General features: G+C 40.0%; 1 protein-coding gene across 1 annotated transcript in view; it reads right to left on the bottom strand.

The window, feature by feature from the left end:
• Positions 1-14,549, bottom strand: part of SORCS3 (sortilin related VPS10 domain containing receptor 3) — a 180,275-nt gene that overhangs the window by 77,363 nt on the left and 88,363 nt on the right. The window lies entirely within an intron of this gene.

The raw sequence follows: 14,549 nt of genomic DNA, 5'->3' as shown, positions 1-14,549 counted from the left end.
GCCCCTGGTTTGTTGGGCAGTCTTACTATCCTTTACCTCCTTTTCCCCATCTTCAGAAGAAAAACAGTGTTGCACATATGGTGAATTTCTGATTTTAAAAAGGTGAGAAAGTATTCATTATTCACACCATGATCCCATGCCATCCGTGGTCCTTGACAATTATGAAAAGAGGCACAAGGAATTTCTTTAATCTCACAAGCTGGAACTCAAGCACCCCAAGACAAATCTTCCCATGCATTGTTATTTACTCCCTAAAAATATTTTTCAAAGCACATTAAAAAGATACTTTTCCTCCTGGAAAAGGGAAAGTCAAGCCCAGAACAGAAATGTTATTATTAGTGTCCTGGCTGATAAGAATCACTGAGAGATGAACATTTAGTCCTAGCAATGGCTGGCAGGGGAAAAAAAAATCCATAGATGTCCACGTGATTTATGGTGCTGCTTCTCCTGAGTTAACCAAAGGGTTAGATTAAAAAGGGACAATGACAAAAATCAGTTTCTAATTCGGTGGGAGTTGAATTTGATACAGTAGATTGTAAATAATAGATTCCCTCTGAGCCAGCCAATGTTCAGAACTCCCTAATGTTCTGAAAAATATTTTATCACATTCTTTTGCCATTTTCATCCTTGGGGCATCAACAGCAAAAACAGTAAAAACAATAATAATAATGTTAAAAATACAGATGCTCTGATATGCTTTTGTGAATCCCACAAAAACCACAGCAACTGAAGCAATGACAAACATATAAATGTGGTGGAGTTCAGCTAAGATCAGGCAGTGCTGCAAATGTCAAAATAACTACATTATGACCCACTGTGCAGGTAACTGAAACTGGCACTGCTTGTTAACGAGAGCACCACATCGATAGCAAGTCCATTCACAACGCTCTGAATTGTGGCCAAAAGATACCAACACAACAAAACAAAGCAGCACAGGCAGGGCTTTCATCATTCCACTCACAGTGAGAAACAGTCTGCTCCTTAATCGCTACCATCAGTTTCAGGGTGATCCCACAAGGAAGAAGGGCTGTTATTGGTAAGGATGCCAGAATGAGCCTGAGTTCCTGTGATCACACAATTATTGGGATCAAAGCTTCCCAATATATGGACATAGTTAAAAGTGACAGTAGGACACACAGAAATTTCTTTAAATATCAGTGAAAAACATTACAGTGTGCTGCAGTATTAGTCCCCAATGTATATAGAAAGCAATCTTTCTAGTCCATAGCAGAGGTTTTCTACCTTTTTCAAATGAGTAGCACTAACTGCTGCAATTTCAGTCATTCAGTAACCATCACCCTTGTCTATGACATGCCAATAGAGACAGATGCACACGCTTACCATCATATCTATTCATCATCACTTAATGAAACAGAGCAGTAATTCCAGCACTTTGAGATAAAGGTTGGGAACACTTTAGGGACTTGCCCTGCAGCCCTTACCAACAGGTTTCCTACTTAAATTCAGCCTTAGATGCACTCTCCTGGCATTCATCCTTCTGGAAGCCAGACACCAGATTCCTACTCAGAGCCATTTGCTGCATCCTGACACACATCTGACAGTGTCAGATGGCTTCACCCGGGCCCCTGACATCCTCTGGGTCTCTCCCCTCCAGATGGAGGGGCCACTCTATCTCCCCCTGCAGCAATGGGGCAAAACTGTTCGGCCCAGGTAATAAGAGACATCAGTCTGCCACAGTACTATTCATTTTAAAAGGGACTGCAATTAGAAGAACCTAAGTATATCCTAACAAAATCCAGAATATTCATTACCATTGTGCATTTGCATGCATGAGCTCTGTGGATCCACTCATAATGCATTTCAAGTGTGCACCAGAGAATGAGAGGGATCTCCTGAAACATGTCATTCTAGGTTGAGTTCCTTTCCAGTGCCATCTACTTGTTCCCTTAATTAGTTTTGACAAGCCTAATGGCTCTTTTCAGAATAGCAATGATGACAAAAAAGGACTAGCACACAGGACACTCCTAGTAGTACTCTGTTCACCAAATAGTGCGCTACAAGTTGAAAAGCTCACAAAGTGTTCTGCAACACAAAAGCAAGACAGGCTACTCGATCTGCAGGCAGATAAGGCTGAAAATTGATTCATTGGTCATCCTTCCTTCACTCAAACCAAGTTGCTTTCTTACACCAATGACTGATTGCAAAACAGATCCCCAATCAATGCTGTTTCTTCATGCCTCACATCTGTTCCCACTGGCAAGGAACAGAGTTTTGCTTTGCATTGCTCTGACTCTTGAATTCAGGTATTTTTAGTAAATGGTCTCCCATCATTTGTCTGGAGGAGCTTTACATGAAGGATTCAAAGAAGTCAGCAGTAGAAAGAGCAAGATCCTGAAGCACAGCTGTAAAAACACACACAGACTCTAAATCTATTCTTTATCCTGTTGTAATTCTCTAGCCTTGAGAACTCACTGCAGCCACCTCACAACCTCACAGGTCTGGCAATACAGGAGCAGCAACAGAACAAGAAGAGACACTTTCACAGCCCTGTATTTTCCTGCACTCTGAAGAACATTAGGAGGATGCACTGCTCAATATTATTTAAGCAACTAAAGCATGTTGAGGAGAGATGTTAGCATCCCCTGACTTATACAACCAAGTGCAACCAACAGAGTGTGGTGGCTGAGAAAGGCTTTCATGATGCTCTAGTTAACAACTCTTTCCAGAGGCTTATAAAGACAAGAGTATTTAACACTCAGGAGCCTGAGGTCCTAACCCATGGTCATACAGATCTGTGCACATAAACTCCAGACAACAAAATTCAAACCAAGGTTCACAAAATTCACCTGTGTGTGCTGCTGTCTCGGATGGCCATAGGGAGTAAAATAAGGCACCCTCACTGTGAGAAACTGAGCTAAATCAACATCCTCCACCATCCCTATTCATTAATCACCCCTGGCATGACAAAATGCTGAGAGCATGCAGCCAGTAGTGACAGAAAAGGTCAGTTTTTCCTGCTGACACTTTCCCCAACTGCTGCAAAAGCAGTTTTCAGAATGTGGAGCCTGCAGCCAGAATTACAGCAGGCACAGGATAATTTTCCAATTAAGAATTCAAACTACCTCTGAATTCCATTTAAAGGAAGAACTGTTACTTTTTTCCTATCTTCTGGTGCTGCTTTTCCTTTCTGTTTTCATGGTAGCTCTTAATTTTCACAAGATCCTTCCTCCCTTCTTTTCAGAAGACAATTGTGTGCTCTTGAAGGATGGACATGATCCTGGAAAGGTCCTTATCTCTGTCCTGAGGGAAGAGCATTGTGCATGGATGCACATTTACTAGGCCACTCCGCTAATATTTCATCTCTGACTGGGAGGGAGAGCAGCCAATAAGGGCAAGGAAAACACAATATTCTGTACTTTAACTATTCCTGAAGTGTTTCCTTGTAGTTTCCAACTAGAAGGTGTTGTATACTTCAAAATAAAAAATGCTAACACATGCAAAAAAAGGAAAAAAGAAAACCAGAGACTCTTCAGGTTACCTGCCTACTACACAGCCCAGCTCATTTTTCTACCAACTCTAATGCCTTTCCATGGAATAAACAATTTTTGCATTTTTTTCTACCTATTTTGCCTAACCCACCAGGCATTTAAAGGTGGAAAGGATTGACATTTGTCTCCTCTAGCATTTTAAATGAAAACAGCTGAGCAGTTTCAACTGTCTCTGTTGATCCTTGCTCCCTAAACCATCAGTTGAGAGTAAGAGATGCTCTATTCCTCTATCTCCTGGACCCAAGAGTTCGGGGGATTTAAGTGAGTATCACTGAATGCAAGCAACGTTTTTGTTTGGGATTTGCAATAAGATAAAAGCAAAAATTCAGGTTACAGGAGTCAGCCTTTCAAACTTGTTCTGGAACCTGCTGGACTGAGCTTTTTGCCAGGGGTGTGTCTAGTTTCTGACCAGTCAAAGTGGCATTCCCCAGCTTTGAAAACAAAACTTTTACAACAAATTGAGACTCACAATATGCTGACCTGAAAACTCATTTTCGCAGGTTAAGATGTCATACCGAAGGCAATTGCCAGTGTCCATGTAAAGAGACAGAGCAAACAGATGGATACTACCTAGCAGGATGTTGTGCACTAAATAAGGGCTAGAAACATCAAGGAAAATGGCACTTTTATTGTACAATAATATGTAAAGGAGGAAAAACTCATCCTCTTGCTGCAGGCAACTGCAGTTAGTGGATGTTGCCAATTAGCCTGACGTAACTATAATTCTATCCTGCTCCAGAAGTAAGTAAACACTTTTGTGTCATACCAGGCAAGCAGTGCATATTTCCAACTCATCCAAGCAACACAAGAGCCATGCCCATGTGCATATATGGAAGCAGGAACTAGTTCATTCAATTCCCACTCAACTGACCTGGAGTTTTCCACATGGAACCTTTGCTCAATTATTGTAAATCAACGGCGACTCTGACGAAGGCGAGGGGAGAGAGAATGATGCATCTGACTCCTTCATCAGAAGGCTAATGAATTACTTTATTATACTATGTACATTGTATCTAAACTGAATCTGCCCGGCACTCACTCTTGCTCACAAATGCACAGAACAGCACTCAGCACTCCTTCTCCCGTGACTGTCCCATGACAGTCTCACACACACACAATTCTTGGCCCTGATAGGGCAAGGGAACAAAATATCTTCACTTTGGGTAAACAATCTCCATATTGCATTCTACTTTAGCACAACACAGGCACAGCAAGCAATGTAAGAACTGTGTTTTCCTTCGTCTCTGCTTGTCTCACAGTTTCTCTCTGTTCAGAGGGCATGTGAATACCACACTCAATGACACATGCCTTTCCAACAGGCTTCTCCTCTATCTGATACTGCATCTCATTTGTCTAGGTATCAATAACTGCAGTTGGCTTCAGGTTGTCAAGGCGATTCATGTATTAGTTGGTCTAAAATCACCTCCAGCAGACATTAACTCTGAGCACCTAACAGCATACACCCAACCTTCACACAACCCTGGGCAGCCACCATAGACTACCATACTTAAGAGCTATACAAATGTTGAACTGTTGGGGCAAAGAATGTGTTTATTAAACACATAAATACAGTATCATTCTGTGTGGCTGAGCCAGGGGAGATGCTGCTGGATGTGTTAGGATGTGATGAGGTCTCTGAAGAGTTATGGGCAAAACCTCCTTGCACAGCATATTTCAAATGAAGCTTGGGAAAAAAGCTGTGCAGGAAGATACTGTAAGGAACTGTCTTAGCTAGGTCCCTGGAGCTTTCTACATCTTTTCCAGTGCTAATTTCCATGATGCTGTAGTCCTGGACATCGGGAGAAGTAATTGTTGTGAGACTTAGCTTGCAAGATAAGGGAAAAATTTGCTAAGTGTTTATTCTCAGCAAAGCCAATCCTTTTTAAAATGGTCCCAATGAATTTTAATGAGATTTTCTGCATGGTATCTCAAAAACAAGGTGTTTGTGGCATCTGCACGTGTTTCCATATGTGCATTCATGCTTGTGCCTCCCTGCATCTCATCCCCACCTATACCAAATGTCTAAACCTGTGCCTTCCCTGTAAGCTCAGTGGATCACAGGCCCATGAACCACAAAGTTGCTACACACAGTTTTTTTATGCATAAACCAAACCAAGAAGAGGAAAGAGGTCCAGCTTAATCCTTTCCTTGAGGGGAAACCTGGCATTTAGGCCCAACCATGTCAACTACCACCAGAGAATCCATTAAAGGCAGCAGGCTCTGCTACGCAGAGAATAATTTCTTTATATTCTCAGTACATAAAAGAAGGTGCTCTTTTTATCACAGAAATTAACAGGGAATACCTTTAAAGTATATTTAGCAACAGCAAAACTGCTGTTGCTTAATATTTTTTCTTTTCCCTTTATGCTAACATCCAAACCTATGCACAAATAAGGCTGTGTCTAGTTCTCATCCAGTTCGTAGGTCTTAGTCCTTTAAAGTCCTGTGGCATTTTTCCCAAACCTATACCATAAATCCCAACCAAATTCTCGTGAAATATATTTGAAAAATTTTGTGGGTAGAAGGCCAAAGATCCTTATTCACAGCCTTATCAAGGTTTGAAAGGACCAGCAATACAGGCAGGGCATGGGCTCCAGGTGTCATCCTAATTTGCCCATGGTGCCTTTGAAATAGCTCTTTATGGCGACTGAGGCTCATGCAGGGAGTGTGTCAGCTATGCCAAGCCAGCCCTGGGTGCTCCCAGGTGCAGCCCCCGCCCTGATGCTGAGGAGCTGAATGTGCTGCTCCTGACTCATTGGGGTACAGCTGACCCAGGCTATGCAAAGGCCGTCATGAGGGCTTATCCCTTATCCTAACTGAATAAGAAGCCTTTGGTTTTTTGCCAAGTCCTAGAAGGACCAGCATCAGAATATGGTGGAAGTAATGAAGCATCAGCTCATCAAGTTAAGACATCACTGTCCTGGAGGCCTCTCAAAGCCTGAGTGTACAACGCACCATCAGCTCCTTATCCCAAAAACACCCAACATCAGCAGTGCTGCTTTGGAGAGGGCATTTCTAGAGAGGAGGGAGGGGATTTTCCTGGGGTTTAGAGATCTGCAAGTTTTAAGCACATTCCAACACAAGGGTTTGATCATGTTTTGCCTTCTTCAGGAAGGGACACTTTTTTGCAGAACAATTTCACTTTTGCTAATCTGAATTTAAAGTCCCTTTAGGAAACAAGAATAAGAGTATATTTTTTGATTTTTGCATTTGCTTAGAATTTGTTTAGTGCCTACTATATTATGAAGCCCAGTTAATTAATGTTTTCCCAGTGCTTGGCTACCCTCCTTTGAAAGTCATGTACATGGGGAATTGCTATAGATTATTGATTAGCTTTTCCATGAAACATGAATCAGCCCTGTTTTGGATCAGTTCGGAAAAGAAAAGTACATGCTCAAAGACCCCTCAGCTCTGCCTGGCAGTCCTTTAACCAAAGATTTCACTGGGGTTACTCCTCTCCTTCTAAGGAAATGTTTGTAAGACTTGTAATATTCTTCCAAGTTTGTTTCCTAGCAGAAGTATCTTAAACATGTCCCATTCAAGGAATGTTTTACACAAAAATAAGGATTATCAGATACTGCGTGTTTAATTGGCCTCATTTGTACAAATGTTTTCAAGTTGTAAATATGACATGCCTGAAATGCTAAGGCTCAGTGATTCAGCTATTAACAGAGGCCTAGGCACAATAAAAGACCTCCAAAAAGCTTTAGAGCAAGAGCATTATTTAATAAATGAATGCAGCAGCAGATGGATAAAAATAAAGCTTAAATTGTCTTAAGAGGGGATGCCAGTATGAAATTTGGCACAGACAATATGTATAGGATTTGCTGATGAGCCCCACATGCCTATGAGCATTGTACATTGTATTAATTAAGGAAGAATGAGTCTCTACATTCCCTGTTGCAGGATATTGTGAAGAATCACCCTGGGATAACATCTAACATTCTGGAAATGAATTTGTGGTTCATTTCATGCATTTTGGGGAAAAACAATATGAAAAAATAGATTTGTTTCACAAACCTTTTGTGACAGTTGTTTCTCTGCATTTCAGACACTAACCTGAAGACAACAAATGGCTTATTTCCTTCTTTGACTTTTAGCTATCAGCCAGAAAAGGAATAGGGAAAGAAAGGAATGAAGAACAAAGGTAAGGAGAAGAAATAGAGACTAGAATGAACTACTCTGTTCTGGACCAGCAAGCATGAATGCATCAATGTGTCTCCTTGCCCCCAAAAAATCACACTCAATTAGCTGCTGAGAGTGAGAAGCTCATTTGTCTCAATACCACAGGAGGAAAAGACAAAGAAGCAGGAAACAAAAAGGATTCTGGCAGCAGACAGATATCTAAAGACAGACTCTGCCTGTAGAAACGGAAGTCTGTGTGGCTATGATTTGTAAAATCAACAGTGTCATGAGGTCAGCAGATCACCAAGTGTCTCATGACAAGACAAGTTTGCATCGGAGACAGAAGCATCCTCACAGGCAGAATGGAGGTGAATAAAACAGACACAGCCACATGCAGGTCTGTCAGTGAAAGAGCAACAGTGCAGCAGGAGAGACCAGAGAAACCAGAGATCTTTTGTGGGTCCTTTGCTCTAAAGTAGGCAGGTGAACAAACAATAAGGAGACAAGGCTGCCCTGGGGGCTGAGCACTGGACACACTCCCAGCTCTTCACAACAGCAGCATCCCAAAGCATCCCCATCCCAAAAGCATTACCCTGATCAAGTGAGAATGCTCAGGGAAGAATGCTGCAGGGGGAGTCATGTCGAGAAGCAAAGGTGTATGGTCAAGCTGAAGGTAAATCAAGAGCTTCTCTTTGTTGGGTTCTTAATCTGTGGTTACAGAGGAGCAATAAAAGGAAAGAGCAGGACAAGGCCAAATGAAAAGTAATACTCTGCTGGTTTCTATCCTCAAGGCGAATTCCAAAGTGCTAGCACACTGTTCAAATCTAATGATTTGTAGAAAGAAAAAAAAATAATTCTGAAGAAACTACTGCAGATCTAGAAATGGCTTTAGGGAGTCACTATTACAGATTGCCCCTAAAATCAATATTGTAATGGAACATGTCTCCTTCACTCAAAGATTTTCAATCAAAACCTGAAAACCAAAAATACTGTGAGCAAAACCTAAGAATCTGTCCGTACCCTTTGGCCAAAAACGTGACAGAGTTTTTGGCTGGGTTTTCTTTATTTTTTTCAATAAAAAGTAGGATTTTCTCCTATGTGAGAAAACCCAGATCTACTGAAATCAGCTCTGAACTCTACAGGATTTATTTATTATTTCCTAAGTACTTTCTGGCAGACACAGGTATGTTTCTCTCTTAGACTCAGCTACAGAACTTCTGATATTTCACTAAACATGGAAATGTGTCTACCTCTCATTTTTATTGCCTTCTGCCCAATGGAGAACAATTATCTTGCAAGATAATTACAGAGCTACGATAACCACTGCTATGTCCTATTCAAATTAACTCACTACAAATATGCAAGTGAAACAGCATCACTCACTGGCTTTTCATCCTTGTTCTCTATATGATCAGCAAGACACAAGTTACTGAATCAACATTATTTAAAAGAAACTGTAATGCAGCTAATAAGATGCTCCTTCCTGCTCTTACATTCTGATGTAGCTTCATGCTCACTGTGCTTAACAATAGCAAAATTAAACTCATCTCATTCTACAGAGGAGACTCAGGGGAATGCCAGGGAATGAAAGGATGGGAGTTTCATTTTCTTCTCTTGCTGAGAATGAATTCTGCCTCATATAACTGCTGATGAATTGTCGTTTTAAGAGAGTTTGTTAATTTACAACAAGCAGAAGGCATAAAAACGGACCTCCTTATCTTTAATGGATGTTATTGAGCAACACAAATAGTTCACATTTAAATTAAGGCAGAAACATCTTGTCTGTTTTGCCATGATAAGACTGTTCTTTTTGCACAGCATGGGCTCAACTTCTTCTGTTAAACAAAACAACTGGTTTTGTTCAGCACAATACCAGGCAAATTTCCAAAAGTTCAGCAGCTGAAGTCAGTTAAGGGAAATGAACTGGAATTTACCTGGGTCCTTCAGGGAAGTGAACTTGAACTTACCTGGGTCCTGCCTGATTCTTTTTGAGAAAATCTCTCTGCAGAATTTTGAGGTATCTAGTTTCAAGTAAAAATGGTCCCTGCTAGTGCAGATGTACTCGCTGATGATAAATCCTCTATTAGATTGCAACTTCCTCCACTGCAAGGATGCTTCCAGCCCCATTTGCTGGAAAGAAACAAGAGCTGTAAAGGGGCATTTCTTGAAATCAAATGGGCCATCAGGGGTGAAGTCTGGGGCAAAAGCAGGATGGATCCAGAAAAGATGCTCACTCCTGATGCCTGTAGGTGTTTTGCCATTGAATGAAATAGCCATAAAATTATGTTTGTAATCAGAGTATGCGAAAAGGAAATTCCTAAACATCTCAGAACAGCAGTGATTTTAAAAGAATTCCCAAATGTTTATCTTTCAGTCATCTGAAAACAAGAGGGATTCTCCCCCACACTGAGAATTCATCAATTTTCCCAGAAATGGAGAGATTAGTATGATATAGAACAAAGGTCAAAACCTAACCTGAATTCCCCAGGAAAAAAAAAAAAAAGTGGGAGACTATTCCTTGCTAGCCAGAATGCACAAAATATGATGCTACTTTCAGCCTGGCAGCCTGGCTTTTGATTAGCTTTGCCAAGCTATGACAGTATGGGAGATCCCCATATGCCTCAGAGGGATGTATTATTCAATATATTAATTAGAGGGCTGGCTTTCATCAATGCTTCCTACAAAGTGTCACAAAGAATTACTCTGAGACTGTTCCTGACAGGCTGGAATTAATTTGTGTCTGAGTTCACGTGCATCAGGAGAGCCAGGATGAAGTCAGGCCAGGCAGACTACCTGAGTCAGCAGTACAGCATTTCAGCTTGCAACACTGGCCTTTGAAACACAGTGATGGGGTTTGGTCTCATTTTTTTTGATGGGTTTTGATCTTATTTGTTACCTTCTTGCAGGAGAAGAACACAGATCCTCCCACCCTCTGCTCTTCAGACAGACACAGCACTGGGACCCACTCCAGGGATCAATACAAACTAGAAGAAATATTTAACAAACTCTTCCTTAAAGCATTCCTGGTCTTTCTTACTAGTGGTTCATCTAGTCTGCTTCAGCCTCAGACACTCAGTCAAAGAGAGTGGGGGTTGAGATGAGGTTACAAAATTATCCAAGATCAGCAATGGGATGGTAAGAGAAAAGACTGGTTCCTGGGAGATAAAGAAACCTGACAGATGAGAGACCAAAGCCAAAGGCTTTTTGATGGCTGAAAACACTAACTGCAGTGCAACAGGTGACACGTAGTGGTAGGTATTAGATTTAAGCCAAATGAGCAGAAATATTTTAGCCCTTACTTTTTGAGGGCTTAAGGAATAAAATAACTTCCAGCCACAGAATGTTAAAGACATAAATGTAGCAAACATCACAAATTGTACTAAAATCATAACAAATCATTAATTCTAAAAACTTGATAGTATTTATGTAAGGACATCCACCATTACATTAGTGGAGGGGGATAATCCTTCCTTCTGCAAGATATGTTGTGTTTCTCAAGCAAAAAGAGGTTAGAGAGAAAAAGAAGGTGGTTAGAAAGAGAAGTCCTTCAAAGATAACTTATTCCAAAATTGCCCTTCCAAAGAATATACCTTTCATTAAAAGAACTCATTTTTGCTGTGATAGCAGCCAGAAATACAGAGGTGTATATATAATGTGACACTTTATCATGCAGCACTTTACTTAGAGTTCACTTACTATGTAGTTCATGGGTTTTAAAGGAGAATTTAAAGTACTTAAAATTGTTTCCCTTCAAAATCACACAATCACACACAATCCTTATAGCCAGAATGATGCTTTTAGTATGTTTTTGTTTTTTCTTTTTTTTTCCTCATTAAAAGAGCTTTGAGCCTAGGCAGTCTGATTAGCATGACATCCATGGGACTTTGTAAAAATGTCAAACACTTATTTTCCTAGGAAAGCAGGCAGTAAGGAGAGGGGCACCACACAATACTAAAGCATCCATCAGTTACGACTTAGAGCTTACATTCATAGTACAAGAGATTAGTTCTAACAAATTTCCTTTGTAAGATAAAGTCATCAGTCAGGATAAACATGCACCAAACCTCCAAATATCTATGGTTTTAGTCTCAGGTAAACTAGAAAATAGTCTGGAATATTTCTCCAGTATTGTACTACAGGTTTTTTCCACCTTCTACAAAGATGCTTTCCCACATCCAACTATTTCTGTTGATCTCTCACAAATTTGTTCAAAAAGAAACATGGACTGTATTCAGAAAGGGGAACAGTAGTCTGAACATTACACTGACCACAGGCACTAATGAAAAGCATTGGGTCTGTGCAGTCTCTATAAAACAGTCCTGCAGCATTTCCTAGAAATAGAAAGTGAAGGATTTTCCTGTTCTTAGGGTCATTTAGGTTTTTATTCTCTTAGTTATCCCTAAAATCTATCACAATGTCACTGGAAGAGCACTTACTAATCTATAGTTCAAAATCAGGATAGGATTAGAAAATTAGGAAAAATTATCACACACTTTGTTTCAGACTGCATTCTTTCCCTGCTTTAATTTTGTTTTTAAAATCATATATTGTAAAATGAAGTTTTAGTCAAATTTTAAGATTACTTTAAAAGACCATCCAAAAACTGTCAAATATTTCACAATATTCCTTCCTTTAATTTCTGAGAGAAATATTTTGATAATGTTGCCATGAATTCTAAAATACCTTTATTGACTTGGAACTTTTTCAACAGAAACAAACACTATTTCAGCCAATGAAAAGTATCCACCTCTATATCCAGGTCCCATTTATATCTCTGTCACTGAGTTACTGTGTAATCACAAGTTAGTCACCCACAACCTAACATTTGGAAACATTAAATATCTATAGTGCCAATGGCATTAATTGTAGGCACACGAAATAAAATACCTAGCCTCACAGTTTCACTTTGCCCCTTTTTAACTGAAAAGGAAAAAAAAAAAATAGGTTTATTATCAGCATGGTGTTGTTTTATTATGTGTTATTATCACCATGGTGGTGTTTAATTTAATTAACTAAAGTGACCTTGTAAGGAAATCTTCCAATATATGCCAAGAATTTATGAGAAAGTCTCATTTCTCCTGAACTCTTTTATAGGAGAAATGAGACTTTCTCCTGTAATAAGAGTTCAGGAAAAATGAGACTTGAGGCTAGAGTTTGAAAATGTTGTCCATGTTGTACAATTCATGGTCATGGTGGCTTGAGTAACACATTCCAGATTTATGTTAGCTTTACTCTCCAGGAGAAAAAAACTTCCTGGGTGTTTTTGCCCACAGGGCATGAGAAGCAAGTCCCTTTCCAGAGCCAATTGAGTCATTAGCCCAAGGGAGGCTCCAGTCATAGGCACTGGGTACTTGCCTTGGTGATGCTCGTAGGTGTCCAAACCGGAGTCATTCCTTTACCCATAGCTCCTTGTATGGTATGGTTTTAATTCTGAAAAACTCTAATGCAGGATGATTTAAGAGTCAATTTGACATTTACAAGACTATGTTTTCCTAACACTAAACTTGGCTGTAAAAAATCAGGCAATGTTTCCCCAGCATTGTGCAATGACACCATCTGGCAGTTAATGATTAGTGGGATTCACAGGAGAGGCAGGCACATATTTGACTAACCATCTCTTTGCTGACAAACTAGGCAAGGAAAGGTAATGTCAGCTGTATCCAAAGGTCACTACTGGAACTGCTGCTGAAACAGTCTGCATGGACCAAAATTGGCACTGGAATTAGGAAATATCAGTGCTGTCACAATGAAGAAATAAAAACAGACACAAACATCTGTGTGAAGGTAAATGCAAACCTAGACAATAACCTTTAGAAAAACTGAGGCAAACCCCTTAACTTCTGCCACACTACTCTCAGATATCCAAACTAGGCTTCACTAAAGGCATCCTAAAATTCAGGCTGCAACTAAAAAGAAATACACTGGCTGATACATTTTATTACTTTCTCCTATCCAAAATCACAAAAAAGACTGAAAACCTTGACCTTGAATGACAAAATTTGTTGTCTCATTCCTCAAACAACTGTGACAGAAAACCTTTAACTCCAAAGCATAGCCTAAGTTAGTGGACACACAGCCTCTTTCCTTCTTTCAGTGACAGTGTTCCTGTCTCACAATTTTTAACTCTCACAGATCAAAATGAGTGTGGCTGGCATTCACATATTAAAAAAAAAAATTCCAAAACAAAACATAAATCTGGTTGATTATCATGGGAAAAAAGGGAAAAATAAAATTCTGGGGAGATTTGCTGAGGGAATCAGTAATGTATTTCAGAACTGCTTGATACAACTAATTTTTATACTTGCAAATACAAACGCTGCTCCTTGAACCCATGCTAGTGCATGTCCTATTTTCCTCCTCTCTCCCTTCCTGCCTTGTTGGTCTTTTCTGTCCAACTTTCATCACTAGTGTGTATTTCAGTAGCTTTTACTGACTAGACTCATGCTTCACATTGACCTCAGGGCTCCAAGTATCCGAAGTGCCAGAGGCATCAGAAATTCTGCACAGATTTCTCTCTCTCTTCTATGGAAATGGATATTCCCCACTTTCCTGCTCCCAGGCTTTGAGAGAATCACCCACAGTCCCAGAGAGCACGAGGGAAAAAATAAATGAGAGATGGGAAATGTCTAGCAATAACAGGACCAAAAAAAAAAAACCAAAACAAAACAAAAACAAAACAAAACAAAACAAAACAAAAACACAAAAAAAACCACACCAATAAAACCCCCCAAAAAACCCAAAAAAAACTTAAAAATAAAAACCACACCAAGGAAATTAGTTCCACATCCACCATTTCATATTCCTCAATGATGACATAAGGCAGGAAAGAGGAATGTGTTTTCCAAAAAACAAAAGCCAAAAGCCTGGGGAGACCCTAAGAAAGGGTGCTGGTGTCCAAAGAATTACAGTGCTGTC

Source organism: Haemorhous mexicanus, chromosome 7, assembly GCF_027477595.1.
Source record: "Haemorhous mexicanus isolate bHaeMex1 chromosome 7, bHaeMex1.pri, whole genome shotgun sequence".
Taxonomy (NCBI): Eukaryota; Metazoa; Chordata; class Aves; order Passeriformes; family Fringillidae; genus Haemorhous; species Haemorhous mexicanus.
Note: the sequence above shows the minus strand (reverse complement) of the source record. Positions and strands in the feature narration are given on the sequence as shown.